The following is a 19,235-nucleotide window of genomic DNA, read 5'->3' as shown; positions in this document are numbered from 1 at the left end:
CTCATAAATCCCTCTTAACCATGAAACTGAAACAAGTTTATACCTCCAACCACAGTTGGTGGCACAGTTCTCTCTGGTGGCATTTGTTCTCCCCAAATAAAATGTGCTTTACGATATATAAGGCCCTCAATGAAGGATATCAATAGACACAATTTTGTTACATTTTAGACATTATTTTGTAAAAGAAAGGTGCATTGACGTGAACACTATATGTTACAACAAATACATGATTTAGTTGCGTGTAAAGACTGTTTCACATGCGTTGGAGAACAGACTACTTGTGGATACTGAATAATAATGGTTTCCTTGTCATTATTTAGTGTACAAAACATATGTTCTTTCTTTTTAGTTTAAAGCTATTGTTGGGTTTTATCTCTGATGTCGGTGAGGTTTAGTATCCGGTTGCTTTTGTTCTGTTTTCATCACCCCACCACACCTTAGTATACTATGCATATGCTGTCCTACTGTATCAATCCATCAAGATAACCTTAGGAAGAAACAAAGAAGGAAAAAGAAGTTAGCGCAAATAGATGAATGATTTATATTTACCATTTGTATTGTCTAATTTTCACTGTTAATTATATTAATTGGTATATTAATTGGACGATAATAAAGATTATGGACAATATTCAATGGATAGTTCACCCAAATTACAACATTTCATTTTTGTTGCCTTGTAAGGAGTCCATGGACAAAGACAGTGCAGTCCACACTTTCGGTTGGTATATGTATATTGTAGACATTGCCACTATTGGCTAACATTTTCCAACCAACCAATGTAGTCAATGTACCCTTGGGCCTGGCTCCACTAGGGGCCAAAAGGTGGCTTAGCCCCCTCAGCTGAAACTTGTGCCCCTTCAGTTTTAGTTTTATGTCCCTATATAAAAATAGAAAAAAACTTCAAATGATTGAATGACAGGTTGGCACAAAATCTGTATCTCCGCTGCGCTGTGTCAGCACATGCAATGTGTAAGCACAATTGATAGAGCTCACCACGGTGTGTGTAGGAGGGCTATGGAAAGCCACTGGGGCGGATAGGTATGACTCTTTTGGGTTTCCATAAAAAGCAGGAAAAAACGCTTCTCGTCTGTGGTAGGCTAAGGGAATTACGTGATACCTGTAATAGTTGATTTTGATTTATAAGGCCGGGGTCAAGTTTACCATTGAAGTTGCTTCACTCAACTCTGCCTCACGCCCCACCACTACAGAGTTTAGTTAGCTTATTAGCTAGCTGTAAAAAGTTTAGTGTTTATTAGCCCTAGCCAATTTAGATAGCTCTGACCATCTAATCTGCTGCTGCCATGTTGGATATCAGAAATTTGCTTAGTCAAAGTATTCAAACAAAGCCAAAGGAGAAGGGGACACCTGGCTACTGTGTCTTTGGTTGTTAAAAGTTGTGACCGCATTGTAAAGTTCCTCTCTAACATCAAATGCATGCGCTCGTACAACACAAGCAAGACTTGAGGATACAGGGCTGCTGAAGGCAGTGATGGGGAAAGGGGGAAACCTACTGAATGCATTCAACTGAAATGTCTTCCGCATTTAAAAAAATAATAATAATAATAATTTTACCTTTATTTAACTAGGCAAGTCAGTTAAAGAATAACGTCTTATTTTCAATGACGGCCTAGGAACAGTGGGTTAACTACCTTGTTCAGGGGCAGAACGACAGATTTTTACCTTGTCAGCTCGGGGATTCGATCTTGCAACCTTTCAGTAACTAATCCAACGCTCTAAACACTAGGCTCCCTGCCGCCCCATTTAACCCAACCGTCTGAATCAGAGAGGTTTGGGAGGCTGCCATAATCAGGGGCGCTGCCAGGGATTTTGGGCACCATGAAAATATAGAACATTGGGCCCCACCACCACAGGCCACACCAATCCTGCGTAATTGCTGAAACCACACACCTCCAGAACTCAATCGAGCCATTCAAAGCTTTAAATAACTCTACCTTTGCAGGCTTGCAACTCTCTTGTAGTCCAATATTTACCGTAGGATATTTACTGACAGTGAGCTGTGAAAATATAACATTGTGCAGTCATGCATGCAACATTCTGCATACAGTGGAATTCACTATTTGATGCAAGACTGATACCCTCTATAAGAAATGTGCTAAAGGACATCTTTTACAGTCTAAATGTAATTTTAATGGTACAATTCTCTAATGCACAATTCTCTTAACATGAATAACTTAAAATAAATATAACTTAAATATACATTAACCTCTTCAATTAAAATAAATGAACATTATCACCTATAGAATGATATAACAAACAAAATAATAATTTCAGCAGCAAATTTAACTAAGTATACATACCAACTAGAAAATAAGCAGCTGTAAAAGTGGAAATGGAAAATGCCTGATGGTGGCTCTAGAGGAAAAGGTCAAGTGGTCACCAAATCAATAGGTTTCTTCCACTTGGGGTCTTAATTGTGCACAACAAATTGTATGGCAATCCAGCCATTACTTTGAGATATATCTTGTTCTTAGTCTGTTCTCAGTCTTGTTCTCAGCCTGTGGGCATCATGGGTGTAGTGATCCAATATCCATAACAATGCTATTTAACAGTTATCACTGTCCCTTGCTCAGCCTTACTCACCAAGAGCCCACCGCTGAGCCTTCTTGCTAGCAAAGTCACTGATAAATTAACTGCATGCACCACGGAAAAAATTGAACAGCACTGAATCCTGCAGAATATTGACTCAAATTACCTGCAGTTGCGTATCACCACCACTAGATGTCAGTAAACGACCATATTTCAGTCTGCATCAAAGCCATGGACATACCATGGCCATATGACTTTAAGGTATATTTTAACATTGGCTGTCACCGTTGAAGTTGGAAGTTTACATACACTTAGGTTGGAGTCATTAAAACTCGTTTTTCTACCACTCCACAAATTTCTTGTTAACAAACTATAGTTTTGGCAAGTCTGTTAGGACATCTGCTTTGTGCATGACAAGTAATTTTTCCAACACTTATTTCCATACAGATTATTTCACTTATAATTCACTGTATCACAATTCCAGTGGGTCAGAAGTTTACATACACTAAGTTGACTGTGCCTTTAAACAGCTTGGAAAATTCCAGAAAATGATATCATACCTTTGGAAGCTTCTGATAGGCTAATTGACATCATTTGAGTCAATTGGAGGTGTACCTGTGGATGTATTTCAAAGCCTACCTTCAAACTCAGTGGCTCTTTGCTTGATGTCATGGGAAAATCAAAAGAAATCAGCCAAGACCTCAGAAAAAAAATTGTAGACCTCCACAAGTCCGGTTCATCCTTAGGAGCAATTTCCAAACACATGAAGGTACCACGTTCATCTGTACAAACAACAGTATGCAAGTATAAACACCATGGGACCACACAGCCGTCATACCGCTAAGAAAGGAGACGTGTTCTGTCTCCTAGAGATGAATGTACTTTGGTGCGAAAAGTACAAATCAATCCCAGAACAACAGCAAAGGACCTTGTGAAGTTGCTGGAGGAAACAGGTACAAAAGTATCTATATCCACAGTAAAATGAGTCCTATACCGACATAACCTGAAAAGCCACTCAGCAAGGAAGAAGCCACTGGTCCGAAACCGCAATAAAAAAGCCAGACTACAGTTTGCAACTGCACATGGGGACAAAGATCGTACTTTTTGGAGAAATGTCCTCTGGTCTGATGAAACAAAAATAGAACTGTTTGGCCATAATAACCATTGTTATGTTTGGAGGAAAAATGGGTACGCTTGCAAGCTGAAGAACACCATCTCAACTGTGAAGCATGGGAGTGGGAGCATCATGTTGTGATGGTGCTTTGCTTCAGGAGGGACTGGTGCACTTCACAAACTAGATGGCATCATGAGGAAGGACAATTATATGGATATATTGAAGCAACATCTCAAGACGTCAGTCAGGAAGTTAAAGCTTGGTCGCAAATGGGTCTTCCAAATGGACAATGACCCCAAGCATACTTCCAAAGTTGTGGCAAAATGGCTTAAGGACAATAAAGTCAAGGTATTGGAGTGGCCATCACAAAGCCCTGACCTCAATCCTGTAGAAAATGTGTGGGCAGAACTGAAAAAGCGTGTGTGAGCAAGGAGGCCTACAAACCTGACTCAGTTACAGCAGCTCTGTCAGGAAGAATGGGCCAAAATTCACCCAACTTATTGTGGGAAGCTTGTGGAAGGTTACCCGAAACGTTTGACCCAAGTTAAACAATTTAAAGGCAATGCTACCAAATACAAATTGAGTGTATGTAAACTTCTGACCCACTGGGAATGTGATGAAATAAAGAAATGCTGAAAAAAAAAAAATTCTCAATTTTTCTGACATTTCATATTCTTAAAATAAAGTGGTCCTAACTGACCTAAAACAGGGCATTTTTACTAGGATTAAATGTCAGGAATTGTGATAAACAGAGTTTAAATGTATTTGGCTAAGGCGTATGTAAACTTCCGACTTCAACTCTATACAGACTGAGTCACTTAATGCTTCAAACTGTCCAGCATCCAATGCAGTCTATAGGCTGTTTTTGTTTCATATTATGATCATTACAGAGGGCAATACAGAGGCTCTCTGGGTGTGGTAGCCTATTGATTTTCGTGGTCATAAATGGAACTGTACATATTGGAGACGTGTTTATGGTAGGCTGGCATTGCTTAATTTATTACGTGGGTGGAATTTGATCCACAGAAGTGTATTGTGCCATATCACAACGTGTTGCTGAACTCATGAGCGCCATGACTTTCCATGTTTGAAGGGGGTCTATAGGCCTATTTATTTGTCACGACAGCTGTGCGTGGCTGTATCTCATTGTAGGCTGTTTTGGTTATTTGGGTCTCCATTCACTTTTTGTTTACTGTGCTTGTTAACTGTTAATGTAATTTGCCATAATATATATTTTGCCATGCCTTTATCGATCTGATATTTTGTTTACTAGGCCTATTAGTATCGATCTGCTGTTTAGTTTACTAGGCCTATTAGTATCGATCTGCTGTTTAGTTTACTAGGCCTATTAGTATCGATCTGCTGTTTAGTTTACTAGGCCTATTAGTATCGATCTGCTGTTTAGTTTACTAGGCCTATTAGTATTGATCTGCTGTTTAGTTTACTAGGCCTATTAGTATCGATCTGCTGTTTAGTTTACTAGGCCTATTAGTATCGATCTGCTGTTTTGTTTACTAGGCCTATTAGTATCGATCTGCTGTTTTGTTTACTAGGCCTATTAGTATCGATCTGCTGTTTTGTTTACTAGGCCTATTAGTATCGATCTGCTGTTTAGTTTACTAGGCCTATTAGTATCGATCTGCTGTTTTGTTTACTAGGCCTATTAGTATCGATCTGCTGTTTTGTTTACTAGGCCTATTAGTACCGATCTGCTGTTTAGTTTACTAGGCCTATTAGTATCGATCTGCTGTTTAGTTTACTAGGCCTATTAGTATCGATCTGCTGTTTAGTTTACTAGGCCTATTAGTATCGATCTGCTGTTTAGTTTACTAGGCCTATTAGTATCGATCTGCTGTTTAGTTTACTAGGCCTATTAGTATCGATCTGCTGTTTTGTTTACTAGGCCTATTAGTATCGATCTGCTGTTTTGTTTACTAGGCCTATTAGTATCGATCTGCTGTTTAGTTTACTAGGCCTATTAGTATCGATCTGCTGTTTTGTTTACTAGGCCTATTAGTATCGATCTGCTGTTTTGTTTACTAGGCCTATTAGTATCGATCTGCTGTTTTGTTTACTAGGCCTATTAGTATCGATCTGCTGTTTTGTTTACTAGGCCTATTAGTATCGATCTGCTGTTTTGTTTACTAGGCCTATTAGTATCGATCTGCTGTTTTGTTTACTAGGCCTATTAGTATCGATCTGCTGTTTTGTTTACTAGGCCTATTAGTATCGATCTGCTGTTTTGTTTACTAGGCCTATTAGTATCGATCTGCTGTTTTGTTTACTAGGCCTATTAGTATCGATCTGCTGTTTTGTTTACTAGGCCTATTAGTATCGATCTGCTGTTTTGTTTACTAGGCCTATTAGTATCGATCTGCTGTTTTGTTTACTAGGCCTATTAGTATCGATCTGCTGTTTTGTTTACTAGGCCTATTAGTATCGATCTGCTGTTTTGTTTACTAGGCCTATTAGTATCGATCTGCTGTTTTGTTTACTAGGCCTATTAGTATCGATCTGCTGTTTTGTTTACTAGGCCTATTAGTATCGATCTGCTGTTTTGTTCTGTTCTCATTCTTGTCAGTATTCTAAGCCAAACTGCTATTCAGTATTTTTGATTGCATGCATGAATCACCAGGCTATTACTTTCCGCATTTAGTTTGCCTTATTTTGGTAAGGCATCTGTGTGTACGGCTGCATTCACAAAGGCTGTTTGTACTATGTGAATTACCCTATCTATCTTGTAGCATATATTAGTTACCAAAACGGCCTCGCTTTAGTGTGTAGGGCGCTGTCCATTGTGCTGATACAGTGCAGCGGAGATAGGCTGCATATTTCGCGATTGCATGTGGATTCATGCTTGGTCTCAGACGCTAAGGTTTTTTGATCAAACCTATGTACTTTCAGTTTGCTAGATCTCCTCAGGAATAACCACAGTCAGTAGGTATTATCACATTGTTAAGGGGGAGGGTCAACTGTGTGTAATACTTTGGATTAGTAGAATTCCCGCTGTTCTGTAAGCGTCTGGTAGACAGATAAGATCATTCCAGGATGCTGCTCATTCTATCGGTTCTTGGTGATTGGCAGGCAGTCTATAAAGCAACTTGTCCCCTGAGGTTGGAAACATTAGAAGGAGATGTTTTCACCTCGGCATTTTGTAAGAGCTGTTCACTCTACCGCACATTCACGCTGGCTGTTGCCCTTGAAGTCATAACTCTGTAAATGCATGAAATGTCACGTATGAATAATGTAATATTAGTCTTGTGTGTACAGAGATGGAAGACGTAGGTGGCATGCTGTCCTGCATTTAATAGGAATGCTTTAGATCCAGCTGGAATGTCAGACGTTTGTTCTTAGTGGTCCACCATGATGAAGAAAGTCAAGCAAAATAGTTTTTTGCTCATTGTCAAGCTTCTTTGATGTAGGACTTTCTGTCATGTAGATTTAATGATTTATTTGATGAAGAATGTATTATTTCTGGCAGCGTTTAGGAGTACTACATCCAACCAACCACTTGAGGGAGACATCATCCAGACAATAAATACCAGGCCGTCCTTTTTCAACACTATCCATAAATCTTAACTTGGTTTGCCAAAAATGTTATCAATCACACATTTGACTCTCTAGGGGCCTTCTCATTGAACTCAGTGCTGCTCCATTAGCCATGTGAGCCAGGGGGCACGCTCTGTTTAGGGGCTGATGGAGATCATGACTGGTGACACATTTAGCCAATTTTCCCTCAGTGAAGCAAATGTAAATGTTGCCTGGGGCGAGGCTTAGACATTTGCTTCACTCACTAACTCTGGAAAGTCTCTCATCAAAATGGTTTGTCATTGTATCATTAATTCATTTTTTTTTTTTCAATGACCGACTCCTCCTTTCCTGGGGAGGGAATACAGTGAATTGGGAAAGTACTCAGACCCCTTGACTTTTTCCTCATTTTTGTTACGTTACAGCCTTAAAATCAATTTTAGAATAAGGCTGTAATGTAACAACATGTGGAAAAAGTCAAGGGGTCTGAGTACTTTCCCAATGAACTGTATAATAATCATCATCTCTCACTGCTGCAAACTGTCCCTAAAAGACTGTACAACTTGGATTATAGAAGCCATTGCTTGTAGTATCATCAACACTGTCCTGTTCCCTATAACATCCAGCTGGCAGTGTACAGTACAGTCTGGATGACTGGAGGCTGGAGGCTATGAATAGGTTGTGGCTGAATGTGTGTAGCTCTGCTTTGGGACAATGGAGATAAGATGGTTGTTCTGTACACAGATACATTATTTACTCAATGTTATAGTAGAGAAGGACATGTTTCTCTTTCTCTATGAGAAGGAATGTTTCTCTTTCTCTATGAGAAGGACATGTTTCCCTTTCTCTATGAGAAGGACATGTTTCTCTTTCTCTATGAGAAGGAATGTTTCTCTTTCTCTATGAGAAGGACATGTGTCTCTTTCTCTATGAGAAGGACATGTTTCTCTTTCTCTATGAGAAGGAATGTTTCTCTTTCTCTATGAGAAGGACATGTGTCTCTTTCTCTATGAGAAGGACATGTTTCTCTTTCTCTATGAGAAGGACATGTTTCCATTTCTCTATGAGAAGGACATGTGTCTCTTTCTCTATGAGAAGGACATGTGTCTCTTTCTCTATGAGAAGGAATGTTTCTCTTTCTCTATGAGAAGGACATGTGTCTCTTTCTCTATGAGAAGGACATGTTTCTCTTTCTCTATGAGAAGGACATGTTTCCATTTCTCTATGAGAAGGACATGTTTCTCTTTCTCTATGAGAAGGAATGTTTCTCTTTCTCTATGAGAAGGACATGTTTCCCTTTCTCTATGAGAAGGACATGTTTCCCTTTCTCTATGAGAAGGACATGTTTCCCTTTCTCTATGAGAAGGACATGTTTCTCTTTCTCTATGAGAAGGACATGTTTCTCTTTCTCTATGAGAAGGACATGTTTCTCTTTCTCTATGAGAAGGACATGTTTCTCTTTCTCTATGAGAAGGACATGTTTCTCTTTCTCTATGAGAAGGACATGTTTCTCTTTCTCTATGAGAAGGACATGTTTCTCTTTCTCTATGAGAAGGACATGTTTCCCTTTCTCTATGAGAAGGACATGTTTCCCTTTCTCTATGAGAAGGACATGTTTCCCTTTCTCTATGAGAAGGACATGTTTCTCTTTCTCTATGAGAAGGACATGTTTCTCTTTCTCTATGAGAAGGACATGTTTCTCTTTCTCTATGAGAAGGACATGTTTCTCTTTCTCTATGAGAAGGACATGTTTCTCTTTCTCTATGAGAAGGACATGTTTCCCTTTCTCTATGAGAAGGACATGTTTCCCTTTCTCTATGAGAAGGACATGTTTCTCTTTCTCTATGAGAAGGACATGTTTCTCTAATATTGTTATTTTTCGCTTCAAAATGCTGATTACTTTCCAGGTTTACATGTCCCTCTAGCCATGAGTCTATGTATATTATTGAAGTTGCAATCAGACTCAATTCTACCAATGACCTCAATCATTTATTGTGAAAATCAACATAGCCCCTGTTTGTTATCTACCCTCAGATTACATTTCAGTATTTTTGTTGTTGTTTATTTTTCATGTCATTTTACATTATCCACTCTAGAGTTGATTTCTTAGCCCTCGCTACCACACCATGGCTGTAAAATAGATGCAGATAGGAAGGAGTTCTTCTGCGGAGGAGTGTGTGGGAGAGAGTGCAGTACATCACTCCTCTAATGGATGGCAGTGTTGGTGCACAGAAACCTTGTCCTATGGTATTCATCATTATTATCACCACTGAGGACATCTCTAAGCAACAGCATATTATATAATGATATCATGACTGATGCAGAGGTGCATCAGTGAGGAACTTCTGAAACATCAAACCATCAATTTAGTCGCTGCCCAGCTCTGCCAGTGTGGGTATACAGTAACTCACACTGAAAGTATTTTGGAGACTTTTAAGTGCTACCTTTTTACTCCACAAGCTTATTGAATTAGTCCACTCCCCCTTTTCGGTTATGTCATGGTAATTGGAGTCGATGGAGCTTGGACATTTAGATGTTTAGGTACTAAATCACTTGCTACAGTGACGCAGTGGTGCTATGGGTGGATCCATTTTCAGAGCAATCACATGATTTGGTTTAAGCAAAGGTATGTGTCCCACTTCAAAATCAGCTGGCTCTGTCCTTACAAGCCTTTCTCAGTACTTTTTTGTGCAATCTTCATCTCTGTAATATAAACATGTCAAGGAGATTTAAGGATGATGAAAAACATAACACTATAACTACTGTTCTCTGAAGGAGGGAAACGTGGTAGAACATAGGGATTTCTCTCACGACTTAGGTTGAAGTATTTCAATTCACACCTGACACGGCCAATGAAATCCCTTCAATGCCGCTTTTCTCCAAGCCCAGGTGAAGGGGGCAAACAAGTGTTTACCCTTCAGGGAACAGTAGTTCTAGTCATGACGCTACGTTCCCTTTCAGTCAGTCAACTTCGACACAACATACTATGGGGAAATAAAGTCACTCCCCAAGCTGACCCCAAAGGATACTAAATGAAAGGGCCCATGACAGACCACCCAGACCTGACCTGCAAGAAGCAGCAATCTGGGTATTGTGCACACCACTGTGTGCTGCCTTGTGACTCTCCCATATCCCAGCTGTAAGCACACTAGAAGCAGTGACATCCAAGCATAAATCCTCACAAAACTGTGTGGTGATGCCCAACTTTAAACAACGCCCAAGGCGCTGCCAGACGCATGGTGGAGTGGGAGAGTACACAGCTAGGTAACCCTTGACCCTGCGATAGGCCAGGGAGATAGTCTCCACAATCCAGTGGGAGAGACACTACTTAGAGAGCGCCCTGTCTTGAGCTGGATTAGCAAAACGTATGAAAAGATTGTCACAAACGGATATTATTAAATATTTCCCTATACTTTCCATTGTAAGAGCATGGGCTCTCAAAAAAAAAAATTCCGGTTGGTTTTTCTTTGGATTTCCCTCCTACCATATCTATTGTGTTATAGTCTCCTACATTATTTTAACATTTCTACAAACTTCAAAGTGTCTTCTTTATGCATATGCATATCCTGGCTTCAGGGCCTGAGCAACAGGCAGTTTACTTTGGGCACGTCAGTCCCAAGTTTTTAAAAGGAGAATGATCTATGTGAACTGAGGTTTCTTTGGGCAACGAGGAGCCACAAGAATCAACAACAAGCCCGCCAGGTGCACCCTCTCCAGGTGGGCTGAACCAGGTCCATGGTGCTCTAGTGGGTCCATTCCCAATGAAGTGCTTGAGTCCCTCATCGAGAGAAACGAACAACAAAGTGCACTTCCTTGTGATGCATAAAGATCTATTTTGTCCCTGCCGAACATTTCCCATATTTGGGAGACAACCCAGGGTTGTACCCACCACTCCTAAGAGAGAGGGCCCCACCTGGATAGAAGACCCTTGGGCCAGGACCCGTAGGCTCGACAGGGACATCCAAAACGATCGGCTGTGAGATGCTTCTAGCGCTGGAAAGGCTGCAACAACAATAGCCCCAAGGGAAATGGCTTCTATCACAGAAGTCATCTTCCCCAGAAGGTGTTGGCACGGGTGAAAACACATTGCGTGACCCTGCCGAAATTGCGCTAATCAGAGCCAGAACCTGGACACCCCTATGGGGATAGACTCACTCGGGAATCACTCTTTTCTACCTCGAGACCCAGAAACAGAATGCGCCGAGATGGAGTCAGACGGCTCTATTTCTGGTTTCTTATGAAGCCTAAAGACTGAGTATGGGACACCAACATGTATGTGTGTAACATTGCTTGCCCCCAGCCCGACCCTCCCCTGTAATATCCGGCTACTCTTGAGCATTCTGAATTCATATAGGCCTTGAACTTGGCGTAAAGGTCCGACCCCTTTTCAGAACCAGGAAATTCCGTTTGTACCAGGTGTCCTGGATCCAACATAGAAACCACTCAGATTGCCCACGTCTGGAGACGGGAGGGGATTCCCTCCCTCAAATAGGACGCTGTGCAGGTATATCAATCTCCCAGTTAGCCATGATGAGGCTTCTAGTTTAAGCTGTTAGTGTTAGGAATTTTATGAATAATGACTAAACAATATCTACATTTAAATATAACTATAACTAATTAAACTCTACCCTGTTTTACAATATCTGATTAATAATGTTAGTTCATAAGAAAGAGATTATGTAGCATGAACAAGGAGTAATTAAACATAATAAACACCACACCATTAGGTTGGAGAGGAATGTGTTGTGTGTGTCTAAAGTAAGCAAAGAGGGTCATTAACCTATGTTTGAACCGACTCAACTATACCTCTGTGGCGATCAAATAAGACAGCAAGAGCCTCTCCGGGTTTTCCGTATCTGGAACTGTGGTAATAAATTATGGTGAGACTTCAGGAGTTAATCCAGTTATATTGTGTGTCATGTATGTGCGCTAGAAAGTTGGAATGAACTGTTGAACCTGCTTTGTCTTGGTCGAGAGGAGGAGATTCATTTTATAACCTATGACGTCATATTTTATATATAAACTGTTGTACATGGTTCTATGGGCAGCGCGCTCCGAGAATAAATACTATTGACTAATTTGTAATAGACTGGTCTCTGTCTATTTTATGCAAATACGGATCTTACAAATTCTTAGAAATAGACAGAGTGATTTTAATTGAATTGGTCAATGAACACATATAGGAATGATTAAATTCCAATGACAGTTAGCTAGCCTCTTTGATTACAGCACGGTCCGTTTAGAATAACCAAGCTAGCTACATATACTAAACAAGCTACCAAAGCAATTCCACTGTTAGGTAGCCAGAATAGCTAGCGGTAGCTAGCTCACCTCCTTGAGTTAGCTGACCTGGCTGGCACAATATGCAGAGCTTGTTAGCTAGCTAGCCTGGTCTCGAAAGTCCCCCCAAGGGCATGTGGAGAAATGTGTGGGGAATTGTGGGAAGGTGAGCAGCGAAAAACCTGCTAGCGGTAGAAAAAGGTCAGCTCTACTCTAATTTATGCAAATTTCTAGCAAAGTGTTAGAAAAGAGCGAAGCATTGTCAAGAGGAGGTGCCAGCTCTGGTCAAAAACCACTGTCACACTTATCATCTTTGGAAGGCGTGGCTTCCAGCGAGGTGCGGATTTCATTGGCCTTGTCAGGCGGGATTTTAGGTCCGACAACCAAAGTCCAGCAAGAGTGCGACTCCCCATACATAGTATGTTGTACCGAAGTTGACTGACTGGTAAGGAACACAATGATTATGGTACCCTGTAAATGAAGGGAGGTTTACGGCACTGCATCTCAGTGCAAGAGGCGTCACTACAGCCCCTGGTTCAAATCCAGGCTGTATCACATCTGGCCGTGATAGGGAGTCCCATAGGGCAGTGCACAATTGGCCCAGCATTGTCCGTGTTTGGCCCGGGTAGGCCGTCATTGTAAATAAGAATTTTTTCTTAACTGACTTGCCTAGTTAAAAAAAATAATAATAATGATTCATTCTGATAGTTTGTGCTGGAAAAGGTGACAAGACAAAACATGAAGCTAACAATGCTACTCCAATGAATATGCTAATCTTTCACATCTACGCTCTTGAAAAGCGACCACGTAACTGTTGTTTTCTCTCTCCGACTCAAAATGAATTACAATATGCCTGAACAGTATGTACAGTACATGTTCTAAATTAAACCATTTCTTTCTTTACATAACAATTGAACCGACATTGTTGCTTAGTTCCAATAACCTTGGAAACAGATCCTTTGTGTGGATGATGTCATCAGCTTTCTGAGACAAAGCTGGGGTCACAATAAACCACGCAGCTATGTGGGAGGAGACCAAGGTGTCAGAACTGAACCCAAAACATTTTTTTAACATGAATAGCTAGTCTCCATATGAAGCAGTCTCTGAAATATGAATGCCTCCCTTGTTACTCCCACCTTATAATTAGGCTACAGCTGTCATCATAATTTCTCATCTCTGTGGATGGAGTAGAGCAACACAGTCCTCATCATTGCAGTACCTGCCTGCAAGGTGCTCATTAATGATCTGATGGACTCTGATGTTGTAAAGGGTTTATTTAGATAACCCTGTTTACTCTGCTAGCTCAAATAGTTGTTTTTCATCATTTCCTGAAATTAGGACATTTTTTTGTGGCGGTGGGCTGAAATGCTGCCGGTTGCCACACTGGAACAGTGACTTGTCACAGACAGCCAGACACAGGGATCATGTTGATTAGAGAGCTTGATGTTTAAATTGCCATGCAGAATTTCTTTTGGGAAGTTGGATAAACAATTTCAATGTCATTGTCACAATGGAAGTATTGACAGAGTTTCAGCAGTGTCATCTGCAAGGTTGATTGTGGGGGGATGAGAGGGTTCATTTGGAATCGTGGTGATGGATCCCTACAAGGCAGATTAGGAACTGATGAAAACTATCCAGGACAGATCATACACCGGCACTAATCTCCAGCCATCCACCGCTAATGCGATTCAGTCGTGTTTGTCTTGGCTGTGGAGAACCTCCACACAGAGCCTGTTTTAGGGTAAGGCTGGCCAGTAGTGTGCTAGGTAGCAGCCGGCTAACATAGATCAAATCATACATGTGTTTGATGAATGCAAATGTGCATGCACATTACAGAGCGCTGTCCATATGGAGGTGTTAGCTATTGTGAGGTCAGAATGATTTGACGCATACCGTAAAGGCAGTTTTACGGTGGTTTCAGATGCCAGCTGCTTGAAGAGGCAGACAGGGTTGTTTTTTTTTTACGTGTGGAAGAAACCTTTTTGCCTTGTCTAGCTTGGCTAGATACCCAACCACAGCCAAGTCTCATGAGAATTGTTTAAGTGGTATAACCTTTGGTGCTGGTGCTGTACAAACACAGCAAAATTTACAGCAGTATTCATTTTCCCCATTACATTTTCTTTCATGTTGCATGACACATGCAGGATGAATGAAAAGCATTGAATACATTGCAACATTCCAATGCATAAGCTGTTAAGTGTGTTGTGTATGGATGGATGCATGTGTTACTAAATGTAATGTGTTCTACTTGAAAGAGATTGCAATAGCTCTATTCTGTCAATATATTTGTCAATAAACTGGTATTCTATATTCATGCACATGCAGAACTGTTGAACTGTTAATGATTGGGGTGGGGGTGGGGGGGCAATTAGGTTGCCATATACAAACAAACCTGTCTGGTTAGATTTCTTTCTACGGCTGGCCATGCTTTCCACCTGGCTACCCCGAACAATAGCTCTGCACCCTCTGCAGCAACTGCCCCCGCCCCCCACGTCTCCTTCACCCAAATCCAGACAGCTGATGTTCTGAAAGAGATGCAAAATATGGATCCCTGTATATCAGCTGGGCTAGACAATCTGGACCCTCTCTTTCTAAAATGATCTGCCAAAATTGTTGCAACCCCTATTACTAGCCTATTCAACCTCTCTTTCGTATCGTCTGAGATCACCGAAGATTGTAAAGCTGCCGCGGTCATCCCACTCTTCAAAGAGGGAGACACTCTAGACCCAAACTGTTGTAGACCTATATCTATCCTGCCCTGCCTTTCTTAAATCTTTGAAAGTCAAGTTAACAAACAGATCACCGACCATTTCAAATCACACCGTACCTTCTCCGCTATGCAATCTGGTTTCCGAGCTGGTCATGGGTGCACCTCAGCCACGCTCAAGATCCTAAACGATATCATAACCTCCATCGATTTAAAGACAGTACTGTGCATCCGTCTTCATCGACCTGGCCAAAGCTTTCAACTCTGTCAATCACCGCATTCTTATTGGCAGACTCAATAGCCTTGGTTTCTCAATTGATTGCCTAGCCTGGTTCACCAACTGCTTCTCAGATAGAGTTCAGTGTGTCAAATCGGAGGGCCTGTTGTCCGGACCTCTGGCAGTCTCTATGGGGGTGCCACAGGGTTCAATTCTCGGGCCGACTCTTTTCTCTGTATATATCAATGTAACACTCTTGCTGCTGGTGACTCTGTGATCCACCTCTACTCAGACGAATCCAATCGGTATCCATCTGGCCCTTCTTTGGACACTGTTAACAAACCTCCAAATGATTTTCAATGCCATACAACACTTCTTCTGTGGCCTCCAACTGCTTTTAAATGCAATAAAACTAAATGCAAAATAGCCTCCAGCACTCTACTCAGCAAACTGGATGTAGTCTTATCACAGTGCCATCTGTTTTGTCACCATAGCCCCATATACTACCCACCACTGCGACCTGTATGCTCTCGTTGGCTGGCCGTCGCTACATATTTGTCACCAAACCCACTGGCTCCAGGTCATCTATAAGTCTTTGCTAGGTAAAGCCCCACCTTAAAACAGCTCACTGGTCACCATAGCAACACCCCCCCCCCCATAGCACGCGCTCCAGTAGGTATATTTCACAAGTCATCCCCAATGCCAACACTTCCTTTGGCCGCCTTTCCTTCCAGTTCTCTGCTGCCAATGACTGGAACGAATTCTGACTGGAATGAAAAATCACTGAAGCTGGAGACTTATATCTCCCTCTCTAACTTTAAGCATCAGCTGTCAGAGCAGCTTACCGATCACTGTACCTGTACACTGCCAATCTGTAAATAGCACACTCAACTACCTCATCCCCATATTGTTATTTATCTTCTTGCTCTTTGATTGGCTCAAACACATTAAGAAGGAAATAAATTCCACATATTAACTTCTAACAAGGCACACATTTGAATTGAAATTCATTCCAGGTGACTACCTCATGAGCTGGTTGAGAGAATGCCAAGAGTGTGCAAAGCTGTCAAAGCTGTCAAGCTCTCAAATGTCAAATATATTTTCATCTGAAAAAAATATAAACGCAACATGGAACCATTTTTTTTACTGAGTTACAGTTCATATAAGGACATCAATAAATTCACCAGGCCCTGATGTATGGATTTCACATGACTGGCAATACAGATATGCATCTGTTGGTCACAGATACCTAAAAAAAAAAGTAGGGATGTGGATCAAAAACACAGTCAGTATCTGGTGTGACCACCATTTGCCTCATGCAGCGTGACACATTTATTTATATAGTTTTGTTATTTTATTTCACCTTTATTTAATTAACCAGGTAGGCCAGTTGAGAACAAGTTCTCATTTACAACTGCGACCTGGCCAAGATACAGCAAAGCAGTGCGACACGAACAACAACACAGTGTTACACATGGAATAAACAAACATACAGTCAATAACACAGAAGAAAAAGGAGGTAACACATCTCCTTCACATAGAGTTGATCAGGATGTTGATTGTGGCCTGTGGAATGTTGTCCCACTAGTCTTCAGTGGCTGTGCCATGTTGCTGTATATTGGCGGAACCTGGAACACACTGTCGTAGATGTTGATTCAGAGCATCCAAAACATGTTCAAATGGTGACATGTCTGGTGAGTATACAGGCTATGGAAGAACTGGGACATTTTCAGCTTCCAGAAATTGTGTACAAATCCTTGCGACATTGGGTTGTGCATTTTCATGCTGAAACATGACGTGATGGCGGCGGATGAATGGCACGACAATGGGCCTCAGGATCTCATCACGGTATCTCTGTGCATTCAAATTGCCATCGGCAATTGCAGCTGTGTTCAGTGTCTCTATTGTATTATGACACCCCAACTTATTCTTGCCTATACCATAACCCCACTGCCACTATGGATCACTCTGTTTGTGACGTTGACATCAGCAAACCGCTCGCCCACACAGCGCCATACACGCAGTCTGCCATGTATCCGTGAATTCTGTTACGACGTCGAACTGCAGTGAGGTCAAGATCCCGGTGAGCACACAGATGAGCTTCCCTTATACAGTTTCTGACAGTTTGTTCAGAAATTCTTCTGTTGTACAATCCCACAGTTTCATTAGCTGCCCGGGTGGCTGGTCTCAGATGATCCCGCAGGTGAAAAAGCCGAATATGGAGGTCCTGGGCCTCAAACCTTGAGTGACTTTGTGTTGTGTGACAAAACTGCACATTTTAGAGTAGCCTTTTATTGTCCCCCAGCACAAGGTGCACCTGTGTAATGATCATGCTGTTTAATAATCTTCTAGATATGTCACACCTATCAGGGGGATGGATTAGCATGGCAAAAGGAGAAATGATCACTAACAGGGAGGGTAAACACATTTGTTCACAACATTTGAGGGAAATAAGCTTTTTGTGCATATGGACATTTTCTGGGATCTTTTCCTTCAGCTCATGAAACATGGGACCAACACTTTACATTTTATTTATATATATATAGTTTTTATAATATTTGCATTAAGTTTAAAGAATTATTCCTGCACAATGTTATAATATGTAATTGAACAATAATTCATCCTCATCTCCCCTCTCTATTATTATATTATAATGCACGTGATCTGAAGGCCAAGCGATCTAAATAAATGACATATTTTTTTGCAGCGATGGCAACAATTTCGCAGTGGTGGCTATAGGGGAAACACTTGAGTACATTCTGTATGCATTATTCATGATTTGGGGCTAAGTTGCCTCTCATGTCAATGCAAACAGTGAAAACGTTTCCTGCTTGCATTTTCTTTGATTTACTTAGCTGGAGCTGGGGTTTATGCACATTTAGAAATAATCTGACATATGATATCCTGGAAAATGGGGGGGGTTGTAAAAGTGAAGATGGTGTGTGGGCATCCACAGCCTTGTGCATGATGCTCCTAGTACTCTGAACATGTTAACACACTAAATTCAATCCAATATGAGGTTCCAAGCCATTTCAATCTGCCAAACTCTTCATTTTTCATATACTCTGACAAAATGAACCAGACTCGTTGCCATTTGTCGGGGTTGTCATAATAAAACGGATGAGTCAGTGTGACCAGAGATATTAGTTTGGGGGTTTGATGTCCAGGTGTTATGTTTTTATTTGCTCTGCATGGAACTGTTGCAGTTGCCAGTATTGGATGAAAATAGCCTTTTCATTAAATGAGGTACTGGCAGCATTCAGCCTGTCTGACTTGCATGTCATCATCACTCACTGGGCGCATACTGGTTGAATCAACGTTTGTTCCCACATAATTTCCCACATAATTTCAATGAAATTACGTTGAACCAACGTGGAATAGACGTTGAATTGACATCTGTGCCCAGTGGGCAGTGTTCCTTATTCAAGACACCTACAGAGCCTGCGTCTGACTGGCATGTAATCATCAGTGTTCCCTACCGAGTCAAGCAACATTATTCCCCCGCTTCTGGTTGTCAGTGCTCAGAAAGCGTCTGGCACTGCACATCGTCCTTTTTACCAGCCAGAGATGGTCCACTGCAATTTTAGTCCCATCTCCATGGCCCTTAACGGGTATTTCTGGAAAGTGATCTGGGAGTATTTGTGTTGACAGAATATGTCACTATCCTTTCAAATGGAAACATTCTCAATAAGCAATCAGATGAAACAGGTCATTCACTTATTGCAATGAGATGATTGAGCATGTTATAACTTCATATATGAGTTGCCAGCACTATTTAAATAGCATTTTCTTCCAGATGACTGTATTGGCGACTGTATTGTTCGCTTGTCTTCTCAGATGTT

This window comes from Oncorhynchus tshawytscha, linkage group LG30, assembly GCF_018296145.1.
Source record: "Oncorhynchus tshawytscha isolate Ot180627B linkage group LG30, Otsh_v2.0, whole genome shotgun sequence".
Taxonomy (NCBI): Eukaryota; Metazoa; Chordata; class Actinopteri; order Salmoniformes; family Salmonidae; genus Oncorhynchus; species Oncorhynchus tshawytscha.
This window is presented reverse-complemented; position numbering follows the sequence as displayed.